The sequence below is a fragment of the Rhipicephalus microplus genome, chromosome 9 (assembly GCF_043290135.1).
Source record: "Rhipicephalus microplus isolate Deutch F79 chromosome 9, USDA_Rmic, whole genome shotgun sequence".
NCBI classification, from domain to species: Eukaryota; Metazoa; Arthropoda; class Arachnida; order Ixodida; family Ixodidae; genus Rhipicephalus; species Rhipicephalus microplus.
In genome coordinates, this window is record NC_134708.1 from 11137195 (window position 1) to 11162945 (window position 25751).

A 25751-nucleotide genomic window follows, 5' to 3' on the forward strand; every position below is an offset into this window, starting at 1 on the left:
TCATGTTATTATGAATCATGCCGGATGCCCAGCAGCTGAATAAGCTGAACTTTAGCGTATACATGGCCTGATTTCGTAGATGTTGTAGCAATGCTATGTGTGTTGGAAAGTGGTACCCCATGACGTGATGCAGTAGTTCAGGTGACATAAACTGACGATTCAAGTGACTCTCGAGATTCGCGACGAGCTATTCCTTTGTCTGAAGCAAAAGCCAAGACGCAAGGATAAACAAAGTCACAGGTACGTCCCAAGCATCAGACACGTAGACTAGGCATATCCATGTACTACCAATTATTCGCATTGTAGATGAAGGACCACAGCGCTACAGTTCCTTCTTGAAAATATGGTGGAAAACTCTATAGGATAACGAGGCGATACAGCACTACCTTTCTACTGACGTTCATTTTCTGAAAAACAACATACAAACATACGTATGCCTATGCTCAATGACTTCAAATGATTCCAATAGCCCCCCCCCCCCGCCCCCCCCAAAAAAAACGATCAACAGTTCATTTTTTCTACTCCCACTCCTCAAACCAGCAAACATAACTCCTTATCGAACAGGGAAAATGGTGGTTAGCTCGAACACTTATTTCTCCATCTTGCTATGAGTTTGCTATGGTAGTAGATCAGCGGCTCGGCTGGTAATCCGAAGGTCGCGGGTTCGATGCCAGCTGGGGCGGTCGCATATTGATGGAGGTGAAATTGTAGACGGCTACTCTTCAGTGCCAGTACACGTTAACGACACCAGATGATCGAAATTTCCGGAGCCCGCCACTACGGCGTCTTTCATATTGTGGTTTTGGCGCGTAAAACCTATAATAATAATAATAATAATAATAATAATAATAATAATAATAATAATAATAATAATAATAATAATAATAATAATAATAATAATAATAATAATAATAATAATAATAATAATAATAATAATAATAATAATAATAATAATAATAATAATTTGCGATTAAATATTTTCGGCTACCTCTATGGCTGTTTTTCACCGCAAGCGGGGAAAATAAGTACATAAGCCACTTGTTTTTGTAACTTTCGAATGAGGAATTTGTTTCCTCGTTTCGGCATTACGAGTGGGGAAAGTGGATGGTAGATTATCTTTGCTGTAGAACGGAGTCACTGTGCATGACCAGAAAAAGTATGTTCATGCATCGTCTCTCTGAAAATGAACGTCACTTGAAAGTTAGCAACTGTATCGTCTCTAGAGCCTCTGTCCCAGCGTTTTATTTTAGTTTTTTCCATATCTCGGAATGCTTTCAATAAAGTTGTCCACACTGTACCGTTCTCTAATGAATGCATCGAAAGGCGTTCCCTTTCAGGCTACGTGTACTCATTCAAAATGAAAACAAAAACGGAGGCACTGCTGATAAAAAAAAAATTAGAATGTGTGTCACTTGAAAGACTCTTTGATGTCACTCGCGATAGAGGTTTGAATGTAAGTAATTTACTTTACTGAAAACAAGTTTGAACAGGTACAGCTCGAGATTGTTCTCCGCGTCGGTACGCTGTCCTTGTAGCGGCTTCAGGTCTTTCATTACTTATTGTTTTGAAGCAGCCGTATGGTTCATTTGGTTAAAGGTATACTAATTATTATGCCATACAAGTAAAATTTGTCGCTGTGAACGCGGGTACTCAAGTATTGCAAAGGGCACTCTAGGGAAGCCCTTACTATGGAAGTGGGACCGATGTACTCGAACTAATAACAATTCCTAATGATGGCACCATAGTAACTTCCTCTGAACTTTAAGTTCTGTTAAAGCCGTTCCTAATTAGTTCCTTTGCTGGACACTACTCATAATTCTGAATGTTCGACAGAAATGTGTTCGAGGCAGATTTAGAAAGTACAAGAATCGCGGTTCTTTGAATAACTATGTTTTCTTTGTGGTTGGCTCACTTACAGTTCGGTTCCAGCATCATTGTGAATAACTGCAATGGACACACAAAGTGCTCAAAGATGTGTTAGAAATGTGATAAAAGTTGAAGTCCAAACCAAGACTATGTCATATTACCTTGACCAAATCAAGGTACTATGAAGTCCAAACCAAGACTTCATAGTACCTTGACTTGCATGTACGCCTGCCTGGGTAGTCTAATGGTTATGTTGGTCGACTGCTGGTTCGAAGGTCGCGGGATAAATTGTCTGGTACTGCGGCTGCCTTTTGATGGAGGTGAAACGCCAGGAGTCTGTGCATTTAGATATCGATGCGCGTTGAAAACCCTTTGTGTTCGAAATTCCTGGACCCCTCCACTATGACGTCTCTCGTTTTCATACCGAGGTTGGGCACACAAACCCAAAACACTCATTAATAATAGTACTCGATTATTTAACGTGCCCAGGAAAAATCATATGGTTTTCGTGCCAGTACACACAAAAGAAATTACCACTAACGAAGCGTAAAAAGATGACAACTTAAACCGAAAATAACGGACAAAGTGGGGGAATGTAAAAAGAAAATCACAGCATATCCTCGGAGTGAATGATGATGAGTGGGGCGAAGCGTCCATCAGCTGGTCTGTGCTTCCGTCCGTTCGCTCATTCTACCTTCCGTCCGTCCGCGCGACCATCCATGCATCCATCCATTCATGCGTCCGTCCGTCGGTCCGCACGTCTGTCCGTGAGTCCGTTCATCCCTCTTTCTGTCTGTTCGTGCGTCCATCCGTCCGTACGTCCACGTGTCTATCCATCCGTCTGTCTGTCTGCTAGTCTGTCTGTCCGTCCATCCGTGCATCCTTCGAGTAAACACTCCAAGTACCGTCATCTCCCATCTCGCATCCCCTGTGGCACATACCCGCTCTAGAGCGGGTATGTGCCACCGGTGGTTATGTACTACTACATACATACAAGGCTACGTACTACTACATACATACAATACCCTTCATATATAACCCTTATATCAGGTATAGGAAAGGCGTTCTTTCACATGGAAATGTTAGGTGACATTGGGTTCAAACTTTCTACCTACCCCCATTTCCCATTCCTCCTGTTCCCGTTAATTTCAATGTACGGGAACTCGTCAGAGGAAATTTTGCTACTGTGGCCCGTTTGATTAGATGAGCTTTATATCCCCGGCTTAGTGGAAGCGAGGTGCGAGCAATTAAAGAAAAAGTGAGCACGGAATAGTACGATATCTGATGAAAACTTCTAGTTTACCAATGTCACTTCAGATCCTAAATTCAGCACAGTACTGTATAGATTTATCGGCCCGTGTGAAATACGGTGATGACATTCTTTGTTCACATCACGGAAGCCTGTATTCTTCTTCATAATTAGAAAGTTTTGACCCCTTATACTTAGAACGACGTGAGGTATATAGAAGTTAGGTGTAATTGCTTCGGCAGTCAATTTGGTATATGTATGTTTCATTATTTTTGCTGCACAAAATTATCAGGGCAGTCGAAGTTGTGTGGACAGCGCCTTGCCTGTTGGTCCAAGGTAAATACGCGCTGTAAAGACAAACAGAAAATGCGAGGAAGAGCGTGAGCAAACACGCGCGCTCATAATTAAGGAACTCATGGGAAACGCTTTGTGCAAGTCCTTTTTCTAGAGCGTCCAGTCACGGGGCCTCTTCACAGAGGTAGGGACGCACCCCCACTGAACCTTGTGCAATAAGTCAGTAAGCGGTTTTGTTGAACGATCATACTAAAAAAAAAAATATCGCAGCATATCCACGGGGTGGGTGATGACGAGTGGGCGAGGCTCTGGAGGGAATCATCGGTAAACCGTGAATCTACCGTATTTAGTCTGTGCTCCCTACCGGGCTGCAGAAATTAGGCGCCTTCTTCCTCTTCTAACCTCTACTACAACCACCATCCGACGACTCCGAGCGTGCGCCAACAGCTAGCGAATTTCATTACAACGCTCCCCCTAGCGTACATCGCCTAAATATTGCCTTCAATCAATGACATTCGCCATATGTGACATAATTCATATTATAACATCTCGCATCTTTCACCATGAACTACAAGTACCGCCATCTAGTTTCAAGTTTATGAACTACAAGTATCATCAACTTGAAGTTGTTCGTCAACCCGTCCGTGCTTCCGTCCGTCCGCGCGACCATCCGTGCGTCCATCCATGCGTCCATCTGTCTGTCCATGCGTCCATCCACGAGTCCGTCCACCCATCTGTCTGTCCCTTCGTGCGTCCATCTGTCCGTACGTCCCCGCGTCTATCCGTCCGTCTGTCCGTCTGCTCTTCCGTCCATCCGTCCATCCGTCCATCCGTGCGTCGATCTAGTGAACACTCCAAGTACCGTCGTCTCCCATCTCGCATCCCCTGTGGCACATACCCGCTCTAGAGCGGGTATGTGCCACCACTGGCTACGTACTACTACATGCATACAAGGAATGGACAGACCCACGCCTTAAGGAGCTTCACCCCATAAAAAACCAATAGTATGAAAAACAGGGCAGGCTACGCTATAGGATAGCAAAATATAAGAAACATAAGACAATGATAAATACCGTTCTTATATGTAAAAAATAGCGCGCAAATATTAGTTAGGTTGTTTATCTTAATAGTGAAAGCAGTGCAAAGGAAAGCAATATTGAGAAAAGAACGACGCAAGGCAGGACACATGAGAGACGCATATTGATCGAGCCTCTAGACCCTCCGAAAGCTTTTGGAACCTAACGTGGTTTTCTATAGGGCCTCCAAAACCGGAGACATTTCACCTAGTTTTGCACAGCCTGCGTGATCGGCCCACCTCAGACCAAGCCACGACGTCATGTGATGACGTCTTGTGGTGGCGTATTCGTGTAATGCCGATCCTTTGACACCACTCGTGTCGACACTGCCGATGGTAGCCGCCAGTGAATTTTCGCGTTTGATGAGGCATTCAAGACATTAAAGGGGTACTCACACAAAAAGCTTAGCCTTTATTGAAGCCTTGGGTTTTTCTTATGCATTGTGTTACTTGTGGCCTATCAGCCATAACGCGACTCGTCGTTTGCTGCAGCGAGTGAAAGACAATTAATTACCGATCAGTGTTGGTTTCCGTTTTAAAAATGACAAACCCCTGTGTGCAATAGGCTGTGTTCTGATTCTCAGACAGCACGTAGAGAGTCTACGCAGACTGCTTAGAAGACAGCACAGAGCCCATGCTGTCCGAAAATTGGAACACGTCCGGACGACTTTTACGCGACGATTCGCCACCTCGCGTGGAGAAGAGAAAGCCGAAATAAACAAACGTAACAGTTGTATTTTCTGGCTTACTTCCTGTTGAAATGTAAAGAAAAATTAAACGTTACTCACATTAAGCGTCCGGAGAAGCGTCTGCTTGTTTGCAGACGACCATTCCGGTGAGATTCGATTTATCTGAGTGATTTGCTGAGCCGCCATCTTGTGTAGACAGCAAAGTAGCCTGCATCGTATTTGTCTACGATGCGGTCGTCTCAGAGCTGTCTATGTTGCCGGCTACGTGAGAATTGGAATGGGACTTGAGATGGCCGCCGTCCATTTAGCTGTCTATTTAGCCGTGTACGGTGAGTATTGAAACACATCCATAGTTGCACACAGAGGCTTGTCTCACGAAACTGTGACGCACTCTTACGCGATCTGCATCAAAAAGATTTTTCGAATGGAAGACGGGACAGCAATGTGGCCAAACACTTTTCAACGCCGTGCGCGCTTCGGCCTCGGAATCGTGAGCAGCTGCCGAATAATATATTCTGCTTGTGGAAACGCGGCAAAAAAAAAAAATGAAGGCTTTAATGTCATCGTCACTGGTCATAGCGTAGTCACGTGAGGGAAGTAGGGGGGGAGGCGACAGGGTCACCTTTGAGGGTGCCAATAACGCGGGGTAGTTGATCACTTACGCAAACTTCCAAATAATTTAATATACCTTCCAAGCTATATTCACTGTTCATATCTTGCAGATGATATACGCATGTTGACGGGGATCGATCCCGCCGACTGTCGCGGCCTCGAAATTTCGTGACAGTACCCCTTTAGTGACGGATCATATCTGAAGGAAGCACACGCACAGCTACCTTCGCTCACGGACAGTGAGTGAATGCGGGCGTGTGGCCGAGTGTGTGTGTTTGCGTAGGCGTCTGTTCGTACGTGTGTGTGCGCACACGTATATACGAACGGACGCCCACGCAAAGACACACGCACGTGGACACGCGCGCACACGCACGCACACGCACACGCACGTACACGCACGCACACGCACACGCACACGCACGCGCACGCACACGCACACGCACGCACGCACACGCACACGCACGCACACGCGCGCACACGCACGCACGCACACGCACACGCACACGCACACGCACGCGCGCACACGCACACGCACGCACACGCACACGCACGCACGCACGCACACGCACGCACACGCACACGCACACGCACGCACACGCACGCACACGCACACGCACGCACACGCACGCACACGCACGCACACGCACGCACACGCACACGCACACGCACGCACACGCACACGCACACGCGCACGCACGCACACGCACGCACGCCCGCATTCATCACTATCGGGATCGCATTGTCATTCGGCCGCACATGCTAATGAACACCAGTGTTTCTCCTTGAACAATTGCGTGCGTATGATATGTTTACAAGTATACCTCGCACGCCATGGAGCTTTCCACGCTAGCACCCATCTAGAAGGAATGTAACAGGCCCGGAATGCACGCGACGCGGTGTTCGTCATCATCGATCGCATCCGTGCGTGCTGCAATACCTTTTTATACGTACCACACAATTGTGTCCGACGTATATTTATGCAGCAGTGTCGACAGTTGGGCGAGTTGGAATGCGATTGGGGGCGAAAAACTAGCAAGGAACAGCGAACACAGAGAAAGAAGGCGACGGTACGAAGCTATACAACTGACAACTATGGTCCAATGCAATTTAGGATGTAACCTGTAGACACTCGGTGCTTCCTTCACCAAATTAGCATTTATAATCGTTAAACGCGTGTTGGTACTTTATATACTTTTGGAATAAAAGAAGTGCTATTATACATGACCCAATATTTGTCTCTAATGAGAAATTATTTTCTTACACTCCGTCTGGATAGGTATTTGTAAATCCGGACAAAGAAAAAGATCTATGTGATATATTTTGTACAGACCAAGTCTAGCATAATATGAACGATTATTGGATCGAATCTGTAGTCTTTTGCGGTGTTTATTTCACAAATAAACATGTCGTTTTGGTGTTGCTACGGAGATAAAAGACGGAACTCGAAAATGTTTTGCAGACTCGTTTATTGTACTTTTCTCCGATATCAGATTAGTGTTTGAAATAACTGCATGTGTACAGTATATCCTGATGCAGCGTTTTTCTTGCTTTTCTTTTTGCAGGTAAGTAACAAGGACATCCCTCTGCTGAAATCAAGCCATTGAGGTGCGCAGTTATCTGGTATGAACATACGCTTCGATCGTATTCTCCGTATTAACTTTTGAGGAACTTCATTAAGCCCTATTAGCAGAGCGACTGAATGTAAGAATGTTATCGTCGGTAAACAGACAGCTAACCAGTCTTTCAGGATTTATAACTTGATAGCTTAAGACGCGGTAACGATGTAACGCTAACAAATTTGTTGCCGCTTAATTTACGTTATCTTTATGCAATCGTCCTTATTCGTTTTCCGCATGGAACAAAATGAAGTTGGGCCTGTTGTTAGAAATAAAATAAAGAAAAAAAAGGTATTTGAAACCCGAACAACTTGATACTCTAAGGCATTTGTTTTCCTATAAGTCTGAGGTATCAACGCTGTCTTTTTTTATTATTAGCCACTTTATTTCCCTTGTGTCCGTGTCTGCAAACCTAAAATTCTGCAAACTTGAAATTATGATTGTACACTTGTAAAAGAAGAAAAAAAAAGAAAATCGAATAAGAAGAAAAAAAAAAGCCCGAGGCACCCAACCTGGGATTCGAACCAGCTATACTTCACTCCGCAATGCGCTGCGTTCGATAAAAATATCTGTAAAGAAAGATAAATACCTAAGAGCGTAGGGTTCAGCACAGTCGACACTTTCACTGCACTGCTTGAACACAAAGACGTAACAATTGTGGAAGCTATTTCGCGCTTGACCTATGTGTTTTTTTTTTCGAGCGTCCTTTCCGCTTCAGCGGCGCCCTGCATGTTTCGAGGTCCTTGTCGTAACTTCGTGTGACATTCCGAATTCTTGCTACCGCATTCATTACGTCATTCTTGCGGCAAAAATAATGCGCAGGTCACAGGATTTAATCCAGGCTGCGGCGGCTGCATTTTCGGTGGAGGCGAAAATGCTGTAGGCCCGCTTGCTCAGGTTTGGGTGTACGTGAAAGAATCCCCAGTGGTCGGAATTTCTGGAGCCCTCCACTACGGCATCTCTCATAATCATATGGTGGTTTGGGACGTTAAACACCACTTAATAATAATAATAATAATAATAATAATAATAATAATAATAATAATAATAATAATAATAATAATAATAATATTTCGGCAAAACTGTAACGTTTTGTTTTCGTTTTTAAACAACCCGGTCTTAATCATTGCGTAACCATTTCAAATTTAAGTGACGCAAAAGAAATAAATGGCAATCGTGAGAGTTCTATCTTAAAGCACACATCCTCTTGCACAAAAGAAAAAAAATCACAAAGAGAAACAGGAAAAAAAATTCTTCAGAACAAGGCACATGACCAGAACATATTGCACATCTTAGTGAGCGCGCGGGTGCTCTGTGGAGTATGCACACCTCTCGAAAAATAAAATAACCGTTGGAACAACCACCTATTCTGACAGTATAGCAGTCCTCCCGGTCCACGAAGACGCGCGAGCACATAACGAGCCGTGTGGTAACCACTCAAATAAATTGCCGTGGCAGCAGTGACGCAAGCGTAAGCACCTGCTATAAGCTTCACTGATCTAGGAAGATACGCATGTGAGAAAAATGTGAAACTTAGCTGGACGAATTCGATTGTGAAGCAGTAGGCAACGCGCACTTGCATGAGAAGAGTGGACGCGTTTGGCCTTTCGTCACATAAGTGAATTGAATGCTCAGTGCTTGAACGAAAAGAAAGTAGGAAGAAGTGATGCTATAAGTGTAATTTATCGGGCGCTCGTTGTTGCAGGCACTAAACATTTATCTGAGTCGTAGCTCTCTTTTTTTTATGGTGACTCTCTTAGTTACTCTACTCTTGCTTATCAGCATTCTTTCTGTAGGTTCTTGCGTGCCTTTGTGGAAGTGCAGACGTTTGCTATTGTACTTGAAAGTTGGCGGGAATATATGGTTTCAGAGTATCATACCACGACATTAATAGAATGCATTGGGGGCTTAAGGTTTACCATGATCAGAAATAGATAGAGATGGTTCACTGTATTGTATTTACTTTATTGATTCAATGTCTGTATTGTCTTTGAACAATATCTCTAAAGGAGAAACGAAGGCTTCCAAAATGTGCGACCGTGGTGCAGTGAAGCCTCTTGTGCTTCAACAAGTGAACAAGCAGATTGAAAGAAGTATTTTCTTACGGACGTTCATTAATGACTTCATCAGGCAGAAAGCCTTCTACATATGAAGGAATTTAAAAATAAACGTGTAAACACTGACACTTGTTTACCATTTATTTCTTGTTCCTGTTTTCCCTTTGTTTGGTATCTATTTGTTTGTAATGCCGTAAAAGTGTAAATAGGCAATAAAGAAAAAAAAAAGACCGTGGTGCAGTAGATAGCGTACCCGGCATCTCAAGTTTTGGGTTCGACTCCCGTTGACGAAACTTTTTTTTTTTTTGGCATGTGATTGTGTGATTTGGCGGGACGGAAATACGCCATGTAAGTCTTGGTGAACCCGGCATGCAACACATTTGTGTCTAAAAAAAAATGAAAGTCCTTCATTTTCTTGCACTTTTGCTTTAGACGGCCAAAAGGCCAAAACCATATTGTCCTCTGACTTCTCAGTTGGTTGTTTTTTTCTATTTTCCTCACCTTCAACATAGCCAACTCACCGTAACTATTCTGCCCTGAACGCGGTTCTGCGCTGCCCTGAAGATCGGAGTTATTGCAAGATTCCTACACCTCGTGTGGTTTTGTAGTACTTCCGAGATGAACTCCAAGGGTGATGTTCTGACTTGACGTCATCGCGTCAGTTCTCGCCATAGTGATTTCATGATGCCGCCAGTAGTTTTGGTGTTATGCGATGTCATGATTACGGGACAGGACAATTAATACCGTCGTGATGACATTACACGTCACTCGGATTAACGCTGACGCCGCTGGCGGTTGTTTTTCGCATTTGATGGGGCATATAATACTTTCGCCTTGAAAACATTGTGCTACTTCATTGACGCAAATGTGCTCTGAAAAATGAACGTCGTATTTTTTAAGCAACATTTATTATGGGTTTGGGCCTCTTCGACGTTTCGAAATTGTTAGTATGGCACCCTCATAAATGTTTTCCGATTGCCACGCCCCCTCATCGAACTCGCTCTTCCATCTCATCCTTCAACGCCTCCTTGTCTATTCCTCAGCGTAGTGCGGGTAATCTGGTGAATTATTTGAGGGCTCGTTGGTTGCCATCCCTGCTTTCCGTCTTCTAGCGTCTTTCTTCCGCGTCAAAGTGTCCCCTCGAGCCCAGTTCCTAATGATCCTTGTGGTCTCCGATCTAGAGCCGGCTTATTGAAAACGGAGCGATACTTGTAATGAACTCACGTGGGGTTCCTATCACGTGATTGCGATACAATGGCCGAGACTGGACGATGCAGTTGTACGGCGGAGGAGAAAACGAGACGGCTTTGAAGGGAGACGTAATGGCGCGCCGCGCGAAGCCTCGCCGCTTCTTTCTTGACGCCACCGCGGTGGCGTCCTCGGGTCAGTCGGGGCTCTTTGCACTCTCAAGTCACGTACGCTATACCGCTGCCCGTGAAAGCCTTGACTTTCAGCACCGCGCTTGCTGGCAGAAGAGGCACGAATGAAGGTCAGCAAGAAGAAAACGGGTCTCCTCGCAAAGTGGGATTCACTCAAAGTGGGGCTCTGGGGTTGAGAGGTTGGGTGCCGAACGGACGGACACTCGTGTGCAATCTGTAACCGTAATATACGCACAGCCTATCTCGGGGAAACGAACGAAAAAGCAAAGAATAGCGGAACATGGTCATGGTGCCTATGGGGTTTTCGAAGCGGAAAGCTACGTGGCAAGCAGATTCAAAACACGTCGACTGGAGCGTTGCTCCACGTGCGGACTTTTTGGAAGTCATGTTGTGGCTGTAAAAAAAGTGGACTAGTGCCGATTGTGGGACTACATAGCAGTAAGAATGGTAAGCTCGTTTATAAAAAGGACCACCGTCGGCGCCAGTGTTGCTGAACAGGTGAATACAGTGATAAAAAAACAAACAAAACACAACGAACAAATGGCGGAGAAATGGACGCATCAAGCATTAGGACTTGTGAACATAGAAGCAGGTTGGCTTTGAAGCGGCTGCATGCCCTCCCAAGATGTGTGTTGGTTCTTTTCTGGGGAGGCCGGCAGAATCCTTCTTTTGTCATCTTTTATCATGGAAGCGTTGAGAAAGAAAAAAAAGAAATAAAAATATAACAAAACACAACGAGTAAAATGATAAGAGGTGCAGGGTAGACCGCATATTGCCATGACATATTCGCACTTCTACAACATAAGTCACCGTCTGTTGGCTGGTCATGCGATTGGCCTATCAACTGGTTTGCCTAAGCTAACCACGGACGATAAGGTGCTGCTCCACGCGTTCCGAAACATGTATATTGATAAGCATATTCATGAACCTTTGTTTTAATTAGCTGCGTTTGGCTTGACTAGGTTCGGTGGAATGGCTCAGCCAATACGGACGAGGAGCCATACTGGTCGGCATCTCGTTGTGCGTGTCTGAATGAGTTGCAGGTTTTCTGGGCCAGGCCTAATAAGGGTCAAAATTTGTTTCGCATATGTGTGTGAATGTATCAGAAGCATCGTAGCGTTCTCTTGTCCTTTGGAGGTTCGCTGTATTACTTGTCCAGAGTTAGCTATGCGCGTTCACTTTGCTTGAATTGTGCCCGTCTTAGACTACAACGAGTAATAATACTAACAATTGATGGTGTTTTACATACCGCAATCATGATATGATTATGAAGGACGCCGTTTTGAAATGCTGTTTATTGGGCAAGTGAAGTTGTTTCTTTACAATCCGACCTTCATAGTCTTATGAGAGCTTCCATCTGTGTGTCCGTGCACATCGCTTCAGTGCCTGTCCACTAGTGCTACGCTTCTAAACGTATTGGAAGGCTCCGAAAATTTGCACCATCTGGTGTCCTTTAACGCGCATTTAAAAGTACATGGACCTCTTGCATTTAGTTCCCATAGAAATATGGCCGCCGCGGCCGGCATTCGATCGCACTACCATCGTGTCAACATACTATACTGTAACCACTAGATCACCGTGGCGGGTGTTCTCCGGTCCTCTGGAGGAGAAGAAGGAAGGTTATGAAACTTCATCGTAAGAGTACGGCATCACCGTCGGTAGAGATTTGTTTCATTCCAATTCAAGAGGGAGCTATGTTCATTCTCTCTGCTTGAAACGTGCCAGAATCGCATCGTAACGAAGAACAAAAGGAGATTAAAAGAAGTGAAACAAAGAGATTCGAGGCACAAGAAGCAGAGATCATCTTAAACTATGTTTATAGCTCTTGTTTCTTTTTCCCGCTCGTATACGAGGCACCTTACAGCGCTTATCCTCCGCACGTTCTGTCGAAGAGGTGACGAGCCCTTGTCGCTTCTGTGCTGCGCACTCGGTTTCAAAGCAGGCCACTCTAGCCGTTTGCCCTGCTTAGCGTGAGTTCGCAGGCACGCCGTGCGTTAAGTGTAGCGGCCTCCGCCTTCCCAGCGCAGTCTGGTACTAGAACGAAAACGACCGCCGGGGCGTATTCCCGGAGGGACAGTAGAAACTGCGAATGTTTCTCTTTTGTGAAGGCAGAGAAAGACGCTACAGTTGGGGGAGAAATCAGCCCGCAACAAACGTCTGAAAGCGTGGTCGTTACGATCGTGTAGCGTTGTAGACACCGCCCGCGTAGCGAGATGTATGGCACGCTTATTACAACACGTACCCTGCTATCGGTCACGATCTTAAGAACACTTGGGTTAGGGACGCGTTTCTGCGGAGAACGCCGTACCAACGTGGTCGTAAGATGGACTACAATGTTATAAAGAAAAAGGGAACGAGGGGGAGGGCGATTGTGTTGATGGGCTGCGTAAGGCTCTTGCGCAAGGAGCGGCTTCATTTTCCCTCCTTTTTGGCAGCATGGTATTTGAGCCAGGCTTTCTTTCTCTTGAAGCTTTGTGTGGGCTTTATTCTCGTTGCAGCTGTACGCACAGACATGTTCTTTTGTGAGGGTGAGCGCTTCACTGGTGGATTTATGTGCGGCAGCATTAATCTATCTATACCACGTAAGGAGTGTAAGAAAAATTGAACGTATGCCCGAGAATTCAACGACGTAGCCAGAAATGTCTTGCGGGGAGAGGCAAGAGGAGGACTGGCCCCGTCTCACCACCTGGCTACGCCATTGCAAGCGTTTCTGACTACAAAGGCGTGAGAAAAAAATTGCACATTAGAGCGACGTCTACTGCCTCGCTGGCTGCATCGCGTCGGGCGAGCAGTGCACATTAAGTCACCACACGGATCATACCTGGAGATAAAAGATGGCCTTCGTGAACTCGCTCCATTTGTCGCGTATTCGGGCTAACTACCTATCGTGTTCGCACACTTTCTCAGTGAAGTAACTGTTAAGCTTGTCCGGTGAAAGCTTCACTCCGCTTGCGTTCCTGGTTCAGTTTTCATAAAAAAAAATTAAAAACATTTCGTAGATGGCAGTGAATGATATCGTCCGTTGTATACATGTCGTTTATCATACTATTTTCTTCAGCAAAAATGTTTGACGAAACTTCTCCTGATCAGCTAACCATGATGATTAAGAAGTCGGGGTCGCTGACCAAGTCAAGGTGAAAGTACGCTACACTGGTAAACCGTTGTCACGTTGACAACCAAGGAGTACATATGTTCGGGTTAGTTGGCATATACTTTGCTATAACTGACGTCGTAGTGATTCGTAAGCCGGCGTCACGCCGGCAATCAAGGATTGCAGCTGTTCGGGTTAGTAGGGGCTTTGCTATAAATGACATCATAGCACTCGAAAATCCGGGCGTGCAAAGCGACAGCAGGACTTAAATGCTTTTTTACGCCCCTTTTCACAGCATTATTACTTTGTTTATAGCGACTATTCTCCGTAATTGGTTACGTCACAGCCGGTGGTGCACGAACACTGGTAGCAAGCATGTTGGCAGGGCTCTGTAATAAAAGGAAGAGGAGGAAGGTGAATGAATATTTTACCACAGCGCCCACTCCCTTTTCCTCAATCTTATCGACCTCTTCCTTATGATCAAAACCGAATTCAATTGCAAAATAATAGAGAGAGAGAGAGAGCAAGGGGGAGCTCCTTTCCTATGACACCGCTATGCGCGAACTAGTTCACCTGTGTCACTTTCTTACTTGCGAAGCCATTCATTTAGACTATAATCTACGACCGATCTGTGCCAATGCCATAGCATGAAGTGGCCAGCAAAGCTAAGGATATATTGCTTAAATTCTACTGATTGAAAGTGCATTCACTATTTATAACTTCAAGGGTTTCTTTGAAAATTGGAATAGGGCTGTTTTTCTTATTTTTTGGCACAGCTGTTTACTAACACCCTCCGTATTTTGCTTATTATTTTTAATTATTTTGGTCTTCCCTGCAAATTAACTTTGGGTTCCAATATGTTTTTTTTTATTTTCTATTATTGGCAGCACGTTATCGTGGCCGTTCTTTCCATCTGACCTGTAGCCCCCGGTCAGAGATGACTATACCTTCTACAAGCCATAAAAATTCTGGTGTGCAGAGGCCTACGCGCAAGGACGAGCACATGCGTGCCATAAAGATCGTAATTGCGGGGCCAGCAGGGATATAATGGCATTTCTGCGTTAGAACTCGGAAGATAAAGAACGAAGATGGCGTGGCAAAAGCCATTACGAGGCGTTTCAATCATCGACGTCCAAAATGGGCTTCTCCCACGCGAGACACAGGTACGGTGTCATTTCGTTTCACCTCCAACGGTCAGTAACGCCGGGCACGAACGATTGGCCCCTAAGCGAAAGGCTCTATCGCGGTTGTGGGAATAGCTCGCGAAAAGGCAAACTTCTCTACGCCATTATGGCCGGTAACACACGACGCCATCGAGTCTGAGGAAGAAATGGGAACCGAGTTTCCTCCGAAAACTACCGTACCGACTCGCATGCTGAACGAAAGATTTCTATTTTTTTGTTTTCTTTTGAAAAACCGCGGCAGTAGAGCGTGTGCAGCCGGTGTCTCGTCAATCGCTTCAATCAACGTATCCCGCATACTTGACTTACGTCGACGGCAGTATGGTCTTATATGCGTGTATTGATATAGGCCGCAGAACGAGAGTTCACACCGCCGCTCTATTCACGCGGGGCACTCTGATTGGCTGATAGCGTATGCTAGCAGCGGCGCCAAAGTTCATTTCACGTCCTCTGCGCTTTTAAGTGGTAATGCGCAGCTCTGCGCGTGTCTCTGTATGAGCTCACTCCCACTGAGCGCCGAAACAGTTTTCGGGGATAATGAAAAAAGAGGTCATCGTGCTTTTGTAGAAAATGGACGCAGCTTCGACCTGTTTTTGAAGCTTAATATAATGGCCATCTGCTTGAACAGGAACGAATTTGACAGAGAGCTCTATTCGTTATCTGTCTTCCCATCATTCCCCACGAGTCCCGTTTGGCGTGAAGTCGAGAAACTGTAAATTCTCGCAGGTGTTTAATGCGAGAGAAGAGGACGAAGTTATTTTTGAAAATGGGTTTAGTGGGGGGGCGACTTTCTTCGCGCCGGCAACAACACTCTTGAGAGAAAAAAAAGTTGTGACACTGTTGTGTCACCGTGCACTCTTAGACGCGCGTATACGTGCGTCTGTCTCAGTGCTGCTCATTCGCTAGCCCATATTCTAAACTGAAACCGGGCTCTATGGCGTCATCTGGTCCAACACGGATCATGAAACACTGAGCAGCTACATTACCAGTGCGTAACAACAACGCAAGCTTACTTAAGTGGAGCTTAGTGCAGTGGCTGATCACATGTCACTGTCTTTGGAGGCTGGCTCTATGTAACTATGTAAGCCAACTGCGTTACAAAAGAAGTGTAATTCTGATTACTGCAGCTGTGTTGCTAAGATATTATTAAGATATTATTGCTAAGATAATAATAATAATAATAATAATAATAATAATAATAATAATAATAATAATAATAATAATAATAATAATAATAATAATAATAATAATTTTTGTGCTTTAAAGTGCCAAAACCACGATAGAATGACGAGGCAAGCTGTAATGGCAAACTCCGGACATTTCGACCCTCTCGTGTCCTTTCACGTGCACTGATATCCAACAGTCCACGGGCCTCTACCACTGTGCCTCCATCGGAAATGCAGCCGCCGCAGCCGGGATTCGATGCCGTGACCTGCGGGTCAGCAGCCGAGTACCTTAGCCACTAGACCACCACGGCGGGGGTTAAACAGCAGCTCTTCCACTCGCTGTATACTCAGAGCGAACCTACTCCCTGGCGAAAATTCTAAACACATGGTCATCACGAAGCAATAAAAATGCATAAACACGTTTTCTTTTTTTTTGTTAGACCCTCATACTGGTGACGAATATTGAGCGAACTACATTGAAGATGTGAATGGCGATAAATATGGGCTATGCTAACTTGAGAGCATTTGAACATTTCAAATTGACGACTTTATACATGTATTTGCATTCTCGTCGTTTTTAATTGTTTATTTCTTTATTTTTAATTCTAACAAACGAACGAAAAGAGGCAGCCGTCAGCAAAAATTAGCGACAACTTATTCGTTAATTTATTCTTATAATGAATAAAAAAGTAGCGAAGTTGAGCGAAAACTTACTCTAGTAAATTACAGCAAGTAAATAAAGCGGCGCCACGTACAGACGAGACGGTAATCTTCGCCTTAATGCGGTGCGATATTTGCTTTGATCTAATCCTGTTTGCTGCTCTGAGTGGTTGAAAGGGTTGGTGTGATGGCAAAGAAAGAAAAAAATAAACAGTACAGCAAAAGAGCTTTATTCTACCGTGTGTACGAGCAGGATATGGCAAGCCTATCTGTAAATAACTCTGCTAGGTTTGAAGAGACCGCTGTGTCTATGAAATGGCGCGTTCAGTAATTGCAAGTTTGTATGGATTATCCACGGCCGAGAATACCGCCTGTGTGCAGAATGGCTTAGATTCGTAAATCTTTTTATCGGCCGAACTCGCGAAAATCGGGCGCACGCGAGTGACAGTATATTCTGAGTACTATCGATGGAGTTCAACACGCTTCGTAGATTGATGCCAAGTAGCAGGACGGAGATTTTGACAAGTTTGTAATCATCTTAAAAACAGCGCAACTACAAGAGGACGAAGAAGACCTAAACAACGGGACATTCGCTGACTAGCAACTGAGATGCTTATTCGAAAGAATACAGCTTTATACAAAATATCCCATGCAAAACCACGTCGTAAACCGTATTTGAGGGTGGTACAAAACATGTACGCTCTATGGTGTCATAGCCATGTGCCCGAAAATACCTTATCACCAAACGCTGTCTGAAGATAAGTTACTCGCTCTGTTACAATGAAACTGAATGGTGGCTCATGCACAGGTATTTTTCTTTAGAAATGCGATAGGCTCCGATGACTTCGCTTACGAATTTATTGCGTTGAATGACGGTGAAGCCCTTAAAGCAGGGTTCACAACAACATGCACCGCTGTGTGCTCTGATGTGGAACAATTTATCAGCCCTTGCTGGCTCTTTCATGCTCCTTTAGGTACACAGAAACTCGTCTGCCCTATATACCTCTTTCCACTTGACAGTGGCAGAGCATAAATGACCACTATTTTACAGGCATGAATGGTGGCGTTGGACTTGACAACCTACTTCTAGCGCAAATGTTTTTAGACAGCAGGCGAAACACAGACTGCAGCGCTCGTCTATGTTTCTCCTGTTGTGTAATAAATTTCGTTCGTTGTATAAAATAGAAGTAGGTTATGATAGATTACCAACCAGCTCGAACCCACCTCTCGTTGTGCTTGACACCACATGCACCAGAAGCACCCTGCCCATCCTACAGTCTTTACTGGAACAATGGTGCAGATTCCACTCCAGCGAAAATCGTAGTGGTGAGTCACCGCCTGTCCCGTTTTTTCTGCCATATTCATCTTCGTGTAGTAGCACTGTTTCAAAGATGGATGCCAAGGAGGTTTCAAAAAAAAAGTTGAAGGAGTGAAGATTAGGCTTTAATCGAAGCTTGCCCACCCTAAGTAGGAGGCCGCGACTTTCATGTTAGTAAGGGCAGGATAGAACGTTAGCACCTATAGAGGAAGAAGTGCATTCGCCCCGCTGCCAAGAAATTTAATATACAGGGCAAATGTTGTCCGCTCAGATACTGCTCTCGGTGGGTCTTTGCGTTACTACATTTCAAGAAACCCCAAAGTAATGGCTAATTTTATTGTAGATCAAGTCACCAATACGGTAAGGTACTTTTTCAGGGGAACAACGTTATGTTAGAGTTAATCTAGCGTTTACATTAGGAGTGAAACAACTTCATCGCTAAAACAGGGTACCACCCGGAAAGGGCATGTTTCGAAGATAAAGGTTGCTTTCACTTCAACCGGTAAGGTGACGTGAGAGCTTCCACTTCATATTCACGGCCGCTTACAGAAGAGAAGATGCTGGGACCTTGGCCGACGGTTTCTCATACGCGCAAAGCCACGAAAGCCCTCTTGTACTTCTTAAGGACCACCAGACTTCACGACCACTTTCGAAAGGACAGTGTGAGACCGCGCTGTGTAGTCTCGAGCCGACTATTTACCCTTCTCTTTCTTACTTCTCTTCTTTTATATCTCATTCATTTTTATTATTCTCCCTTTCCCCCACCCCAAGTGTAGGGTAGACAACCGAGCCAAGCTTTTTTAACCTTCCTGCCTTTCTTCTCTATTTATCTCTCTCTCTCTTCCACTTCAGCATTTTGTTCGCCTCCTCAATTGATACACAAATACAAACACTTTGAATTTTTGCATATTTTCAACTTAGGAATCACTCAGAAGAACAGTGCTTAAGTTGGCAATCCACTGTGATGATCAGTTGCCCAAAAATACCTCGGACGAGGAAAGCATCCGGAACGGGCGCATCCACGGGTGCAGTCTCGTGTGAACGAACAGTCTATCGCGGTGGATCAGTGGCTAAAGTGTCCAGTCGCTGACCCGAAGGTCGCAGGTTCGATCCCGGCTGTGGTGGTCGCGTTTCGGTTGAGGTGAAATGGTAGAGGTTCGTGTTATGCGCGTTGTCAGTGAACATGAAAGAACACCACGTGGTCAAAATCTCCGTAGCCACACTCAGCTACGGCGCCTCTCATAATTATATTTTAGATTGGGGACGTATAACAGCCCACATAATAATAATAATAATAATAATAATAATAATAATAATAATAATAATAATAATAATAATAATAATAATAATAATAATAATAATAATAATAATAATAATAATAATAATAATAATAATAATAATGCAAGAACACAAGACAGCGTCCATATCGCACGTTCGTTCCTCATCTGTGGTGTTTCCGAGCAGTGGATCATATCGGTGAAATCATGCAATCTGTTTTGTTGCATCGGTTAATGAATAATTAACCGCCTGTCAACAAAATCATTTACACGCTTCAAGAAACCCTGCTATCCTACTCCATCGAAAGACGTTCCAAGGTTGGCGTATAGCAAATGCCATGAGATAAACCCTGAAGAAATGTTAAAATTAGTGATTTCGTCGCATTTTTAATTCTGATGCCACTAAGCAATGCATGGATGCGACAAAATCGTTTGTAATGCACCATTTCCGGATAAAGCGCCAGCAGGATAGGAACAAATGAACCGAACATGCAACACTGAACATACAAAACGTGCACGACGTCTTCTTCAATTCAGAAGATATGGCGGAGAGCTTGTATTTTACCTAGGTGATTTCGTATTGAGAAGTTGTAGTTGAGACAGAGTTACTGAAAAAGATTATGTTGAGCAACAAGTCGCCACATTACCACACCATGTTCGTTTTACTGGTGGATCACGTCCCTTCTTGACAGTATCCCACTGTGATCAAGCTGTTCACAATTGCAAGCTACCATTATATATTAAGCAAAATTGTTTGAACTATTTGGCAAATAAAAAAGGAATTAGATTAGATTTTTTTCTTTGTAATGTACACGTGCAAGCATAGTCTATGAGCGTGTTGCAACACGTTCTAATGCCAAGTTTTGACTAGTCTCGATCGCCCAATTTTTGTTAATATACCTTCGACCAGAAATGCATATTCGGGGATTCGAGGCGCCTATCGAAGATTGCTAAAGCACCCCTGGCGCTGTTAGTGTATACTGTTTCAAACATGCGGCCAGTGGACATTTCGCTTGTGGCCGGCGGCTTCACAGAGAGTATAATGTTTTGGGACTTGGCTATATAGTCGTCGCAACACTTTGTCACCTATTGCAATTGATAACGCTTCGTTCCTTTAAGCTACAGAGACGTGTGACTAGTCTTAAGCATTTTTGTTTTCTTTTATCTGTTTTGGGGGTACCCCACATGGTCACTCTGCGTTGAAAATCACCGTCGAACGAAAACTCGGCACACAGTATAGCAGTTCAGACTTGAGTCACGGTGGACATGGATATCAATGTGTTTCTTCGAAACCTGACGTGAAATACTCTCCAGATATAATCCATACATGAAGTAGAGAAAAGTAGTTTTGTTTTTTTTTTTCAAATGTAAATGTTAGGTGACATTACGTTCAAACTTTCTACCTACCCATCTCTCCCATTCCTCCCGTTCCCGCTGATTTCAATGTACGGTGAACTTGTCGGAGGAAATTTTGCAATTGCGACCCGTTAGATTAGATGAGCTTGAGATCTCCGGTTCAGTTAAAGCGAGGTGCGAGCAATTAAAGAAAAAGTGAGCACAAAATAGAACGATCGCTGATGAAAACTTCAGTTTACCAACGTCACACACAGCTCCAAGGTTCAGCACTGTACTGCATAGAATTATTTACCCGTTTAAAATAAGGTGGTGACATTCATTGTTCGCATCACGGAAGCCTGTATTCTCCTTCATAATTAGAAAGTTTTTGACCCCTTAGGCTTAGAATGGCGTGAGATATATAATAGTTAGCGGCAACTGCTTTAGCAGTCAATTTGGTATATGTATCTTTTTCATTTTTGCTGCACGAAATTATCAGAGCAGTCGAAGTTGTGTGGACAGCGCCTTGTATGTTGGTCCAAGGTAAATACGCGCTGTAAAGACAAACAGAAAATGCGAGGAAGAGCGTGAGCAAACACGCGCGCTCATAATTAAGGAACTCATGGGAAAAGCTTTGTGCAAGTCCTTTTTCTAGAGCGTCCAGTCACGGGCCATCTTCACAGAGGTAGTGACGCACTCCTATTGAAGCTTGTGCAATAAGTCAGTAAGTGGTTTTGTTGAACCATCGTGCTCAGACAAAAAGTGATGGTTAAGTGAGACGGTATAGTCAACTGAAAAAAAAAAAAGAAGGCTGGATTCGGAAAATTGGTTTCTGGACCATATGTAGATAGGTAGATATCGTAGAAATTTCCGTGGTGGTACGCCTGACATGTTACTGTGTATGTCCAGCGTAAAGAGTGCAACGATATGTGCAGTGCACGACATGTATATAACACAAGCTACACAAAAGAATACCAATCAAGAAGGGTGTAAGGCAGGGGGACACAATTTCCCCAATGCTATTTACCGCGTGCTTACAGGAGGTTTTCAGAAGCCTAGAATGGGAACAGTTAGGGATAAGAGTCAATGGAGAATACCTTAGTAACCTGCGCTTCGCCGATGACATTGCATTGCTGAGTAACTCGGGGGACGAATTGCAACTCATGATTACGGAGTTAGACAAGGAGAGCAGAAAGGTGGGTCTTAAAATTAATCTGCGGAAAACGAAAGTAATGTACAACAACCTCGGCAAGGAGCAGCGCTTCGAGATAGGTAATAGTGCACTTGAAGTTGTAAAAGACTATGTCTACTTAGGGCAGGTAATAACCGCAGAGCCGAACCACGAGATTGAAGTAACTAGAAGAATAAGAATGGGGTGGAGCACATTCGGCAAGCACTCTCAAATTATGACAGGTAGATTGCCACTATCCCTCAAGAGGAAGGTATATAACAGCTGTATCTTGCCGGTACTTAGCTACGGGGCAGAAACCTGGAGACTTACAAAGAGGGTTCAGCTTAAATTGAGGACGACGCAGCGAGCAATGGAAAGAAAAATGGTAGGTGTAACCTTAAGAGACAAGAAGAGAGCAGAGTGGATTAGGGAACAAACGGGGGTTAAGGATATCATAGCTGAAATCAAGAAGAAGAAATGGACATGGGCAGGGCATGTAGCGCGTAGACAGGATAACCGCTGGTCAATAAGGGTAACTGACTGGATTCCCAGAGAAGGGAAGCGGGTTAGGGGGAGACAGAAGGTTAGGTGGGCAGATGAGATTAAAAAGTTTGCGGGTATAAATTGGCAGCAGCAAGCACAGGACCGGGTTAACTGGCGGAACATGGGAGAGGCCTTTGTCCTGCAGTGGACGTAGTCAGGCTGATGATGATGATGACACAAAAGCCGTCGCCACACAGAGTACCTCGATAAAACCGGTGCCTCCTGGAAAGCTTAAAAGGGTTTTCGTTGCGCGAGGGTTGTAAGCTGCGTTCAACTATGTGTCAGGGAAGCGTCTTAGTTCCGGAAATGTCTTTCTTGAAATATTCAAGAGACGAAAAAGTTCACCAGTTACTGTTACCGTAAAGCCAACGTTTTTGAAAACGACTGCGACCAACAAGACGAGGAGGACGTCCGATGAGCGGCCAGATTTGAGAGGTGAAGCTCCTTGTCCGTTGTCGTTGTGAGCCGTAGCCGCCACTGACGATGGCAACAAGGGTGATAATGATGCTGAAGATGATGCTGAAGATGATGAAGAACAAGCGCGTTCCAGACCACACATTATTTTTCTGCCATCACGGCACAGCGCATGTAATCTACTCACTATATACGCCATGACGATGAGGATGTAGATAATGAGAATAATGATAATTAATCATTACTAGCTGGTGCAGTAGATGACGTCTCGGTATGCCCTACGACGGTTTTCAAGGTACGAATGGAAACAATCCACAAGCCCCAAGAAAACGCGCACAGACCTCGCCTTTACAAACTTGAAGCGAGATCCGGTACCACGAAGCAGTAATAATGAAGGCAAAACGAAATTCACTACTCGACACAGCATAATAGTTATGACCAATGAACATTCCACTGCTTGACACTCTAGTGCAAGCGTGAGTGGTCAATGTCACAGGTGATTTACGGAAACACCGAATGATCCCCACTGCTTCGCCCGTTCATCATAATTCACTTCATAGATGAGTCGTTTGTTATTATTTTTTTTTTTGGGGGGGGGGGGAGTTGATTCAGAAGGACTCAAACATAATGTTAGCTGGACACATCTAGTGCACGTACGCTCTTAGAAACAGTCACAACCCCCGGAGCGTCTTTCTGCAGCTCAACAACAATCTACCGGAAAAGTCTTCGCTTCGTTTATTTCCACATGCCATGTACAGTAATGTCACGAATGACGTGTGCGCTTTCAGCTATACATGGCCTTCTGAGTAGAAAGGCGGCGAGTGCCGACTCATTTGGTGGATTCCGTGTTGAACGGTTGTGTCGTCCACTGCTATTTCCGACGCCAGAGCATACCTCTCGCCGATCGTATAGCTCTAGCCGATTGGCGCCCCGTCCTCGGACTCTTTCGACCGCGTCCCTATCTTTTTTCTTTCCTTAATTTGTACTTCTTACTCTATCCTTTTTAATTCCAGTTAACCCCATTTCCTCGTGAGCTACTGCTGACGTGTCGCACTTAGCTGCAGACAGTGGTGGGGCTCATTTTTCTCTTTTCGTCTCTTACAAAACCACTCCCCCCCCCCCCCCCCCCCCACTTCCCACCGTGTTTACCCACGAAAGCAAGCGAGATGACAATCGTTGTGAAAACAAGAAAAAAAAAACGCTTCTACAGAGCAGGCAGCTAATTTTATTTACAGTGTAACACTCGCGATGAGCTGGCCTGGGTAAGAACGAGTATATAACGCGAGGCAGTTATACTTAGGAAAAGTAAGTCGTCACCGCCGTTTTTCTGAACTAGCAAAAAAAAAAAATACAATGATTAAAATTGAGCCTTTTTTATTACGACACTTGAAACGTGGGAATCAGCACACTTGTATATATAAAACAAAAACAAATCCTTTCTGTATACACCTTCAGCTTAGGCAATAGTTGGTGCTAGCACGGCATCAAACTTTCAGAACACAAACAGGAAGCGTGCGAATGACTGTAAAGGTGACGTTAAAGCGAATTAATTAGTGTAGCTTTTATCCAGGCACTCTTGCAAAAAGCAGCCACGCTGTCTGCAAACTCCCGTAGCGAGCAAGATAATGCCCCTCGTCTCATACCTCGAGTCTTCCGTCTTTTCATAGAAGAGTGGCTCACCAGAGGGATTAACCTTGTTACCTGATGAATTTCGCGCACGAAGCTCAAACAGGGCCACATAGGCTCGCACCATAACGGCCCTTGACACTCGCATAGAAGCGGAGACGCTTGCAAAGCCGTCCCCAACTCTCTCCTGTCAAACTGAGTGAATAAAGTTTACTACCTACCTACCTCCTAGAAGAGGCACCAGTGACAACATTTACCCCCGGGGTTATTTTCTCGTAAATGGGTCCCTTGCAGCTGCGAAGTTAGGAAGGAGATGATGCTAGAGTGTCATACGGCGTGCGACACCCTGGAAGCCAGCGTGATTAGTCGCAGTAACTGTGTTAGCACGAAGAAACAGTTCGGTGCTAATACGAGTTACTACGTCAAATTGTTCATGATGTAGTCTTAGTGAAAAGTTGGCTGTCCTTTCAGCTAAGATTAAGGAGAACATAATAAAAAAACCAGCGTTCTCTAATTTGATTATCGAGTGATGCACAATGTTTTTTGTTTACCTTTAGTGAACCTTTACTCACTCTAACGTTTGATCTGTAGCTGATATGATTTTCATAAACTTTCAATTAGCTTTTCCCACGTCATACTCACTACATCACCTTAATTCACATCTGACACAACCTATGCTGTCACTTCTAATCAATTGACATTCGTTTAGTAAAATAATGCACGTTTATGCATGGGACAGGTATCGGCGGCACACCACAACCTAAACGAGACGGCAAACGTGAAGGCGCGTGAACTCGTGAGCCGTGCCGGCGACCGTCCTCTATAGGGAAACACCAAAGACCGTTCGACGACCTATAACGAAATTACCAAGGCTTTTTATACCTGGCCCGCCGAACCTTTCCTCCACCCAGCGAGGAGCTAAACAGGGTGCAGGCGGCGGCCCTATACGACATCCCAACCCATCACTGTTTAACAGACTGTACCCCAATATATATCCGACGAATTTTTGCGAGATATGCCATATTGAGGTTGCCACATTAAATCATATGCTCTGGGATTGTGCCACAAATCCGCGAGGGGCTAAATCCGGAACCCTCCCACCGCGGTGGGCCGCTGCGCTGTACAGCTCCAG

General features: G+C 44.7%; 1 protein-coding gene across 2 annotated transcripts in view; it reads left to right on the forward strand.

Annotated features, from left to right (window-relative positions):
* LOC119163470 (P-selectin-like) overlaps window positions 1–25751 on the forward strand; it is a 216295-nt gene that overhangs the window by 72569 nt on the left and 117975 nt on the right. The window lies entirely within an intron of this gene.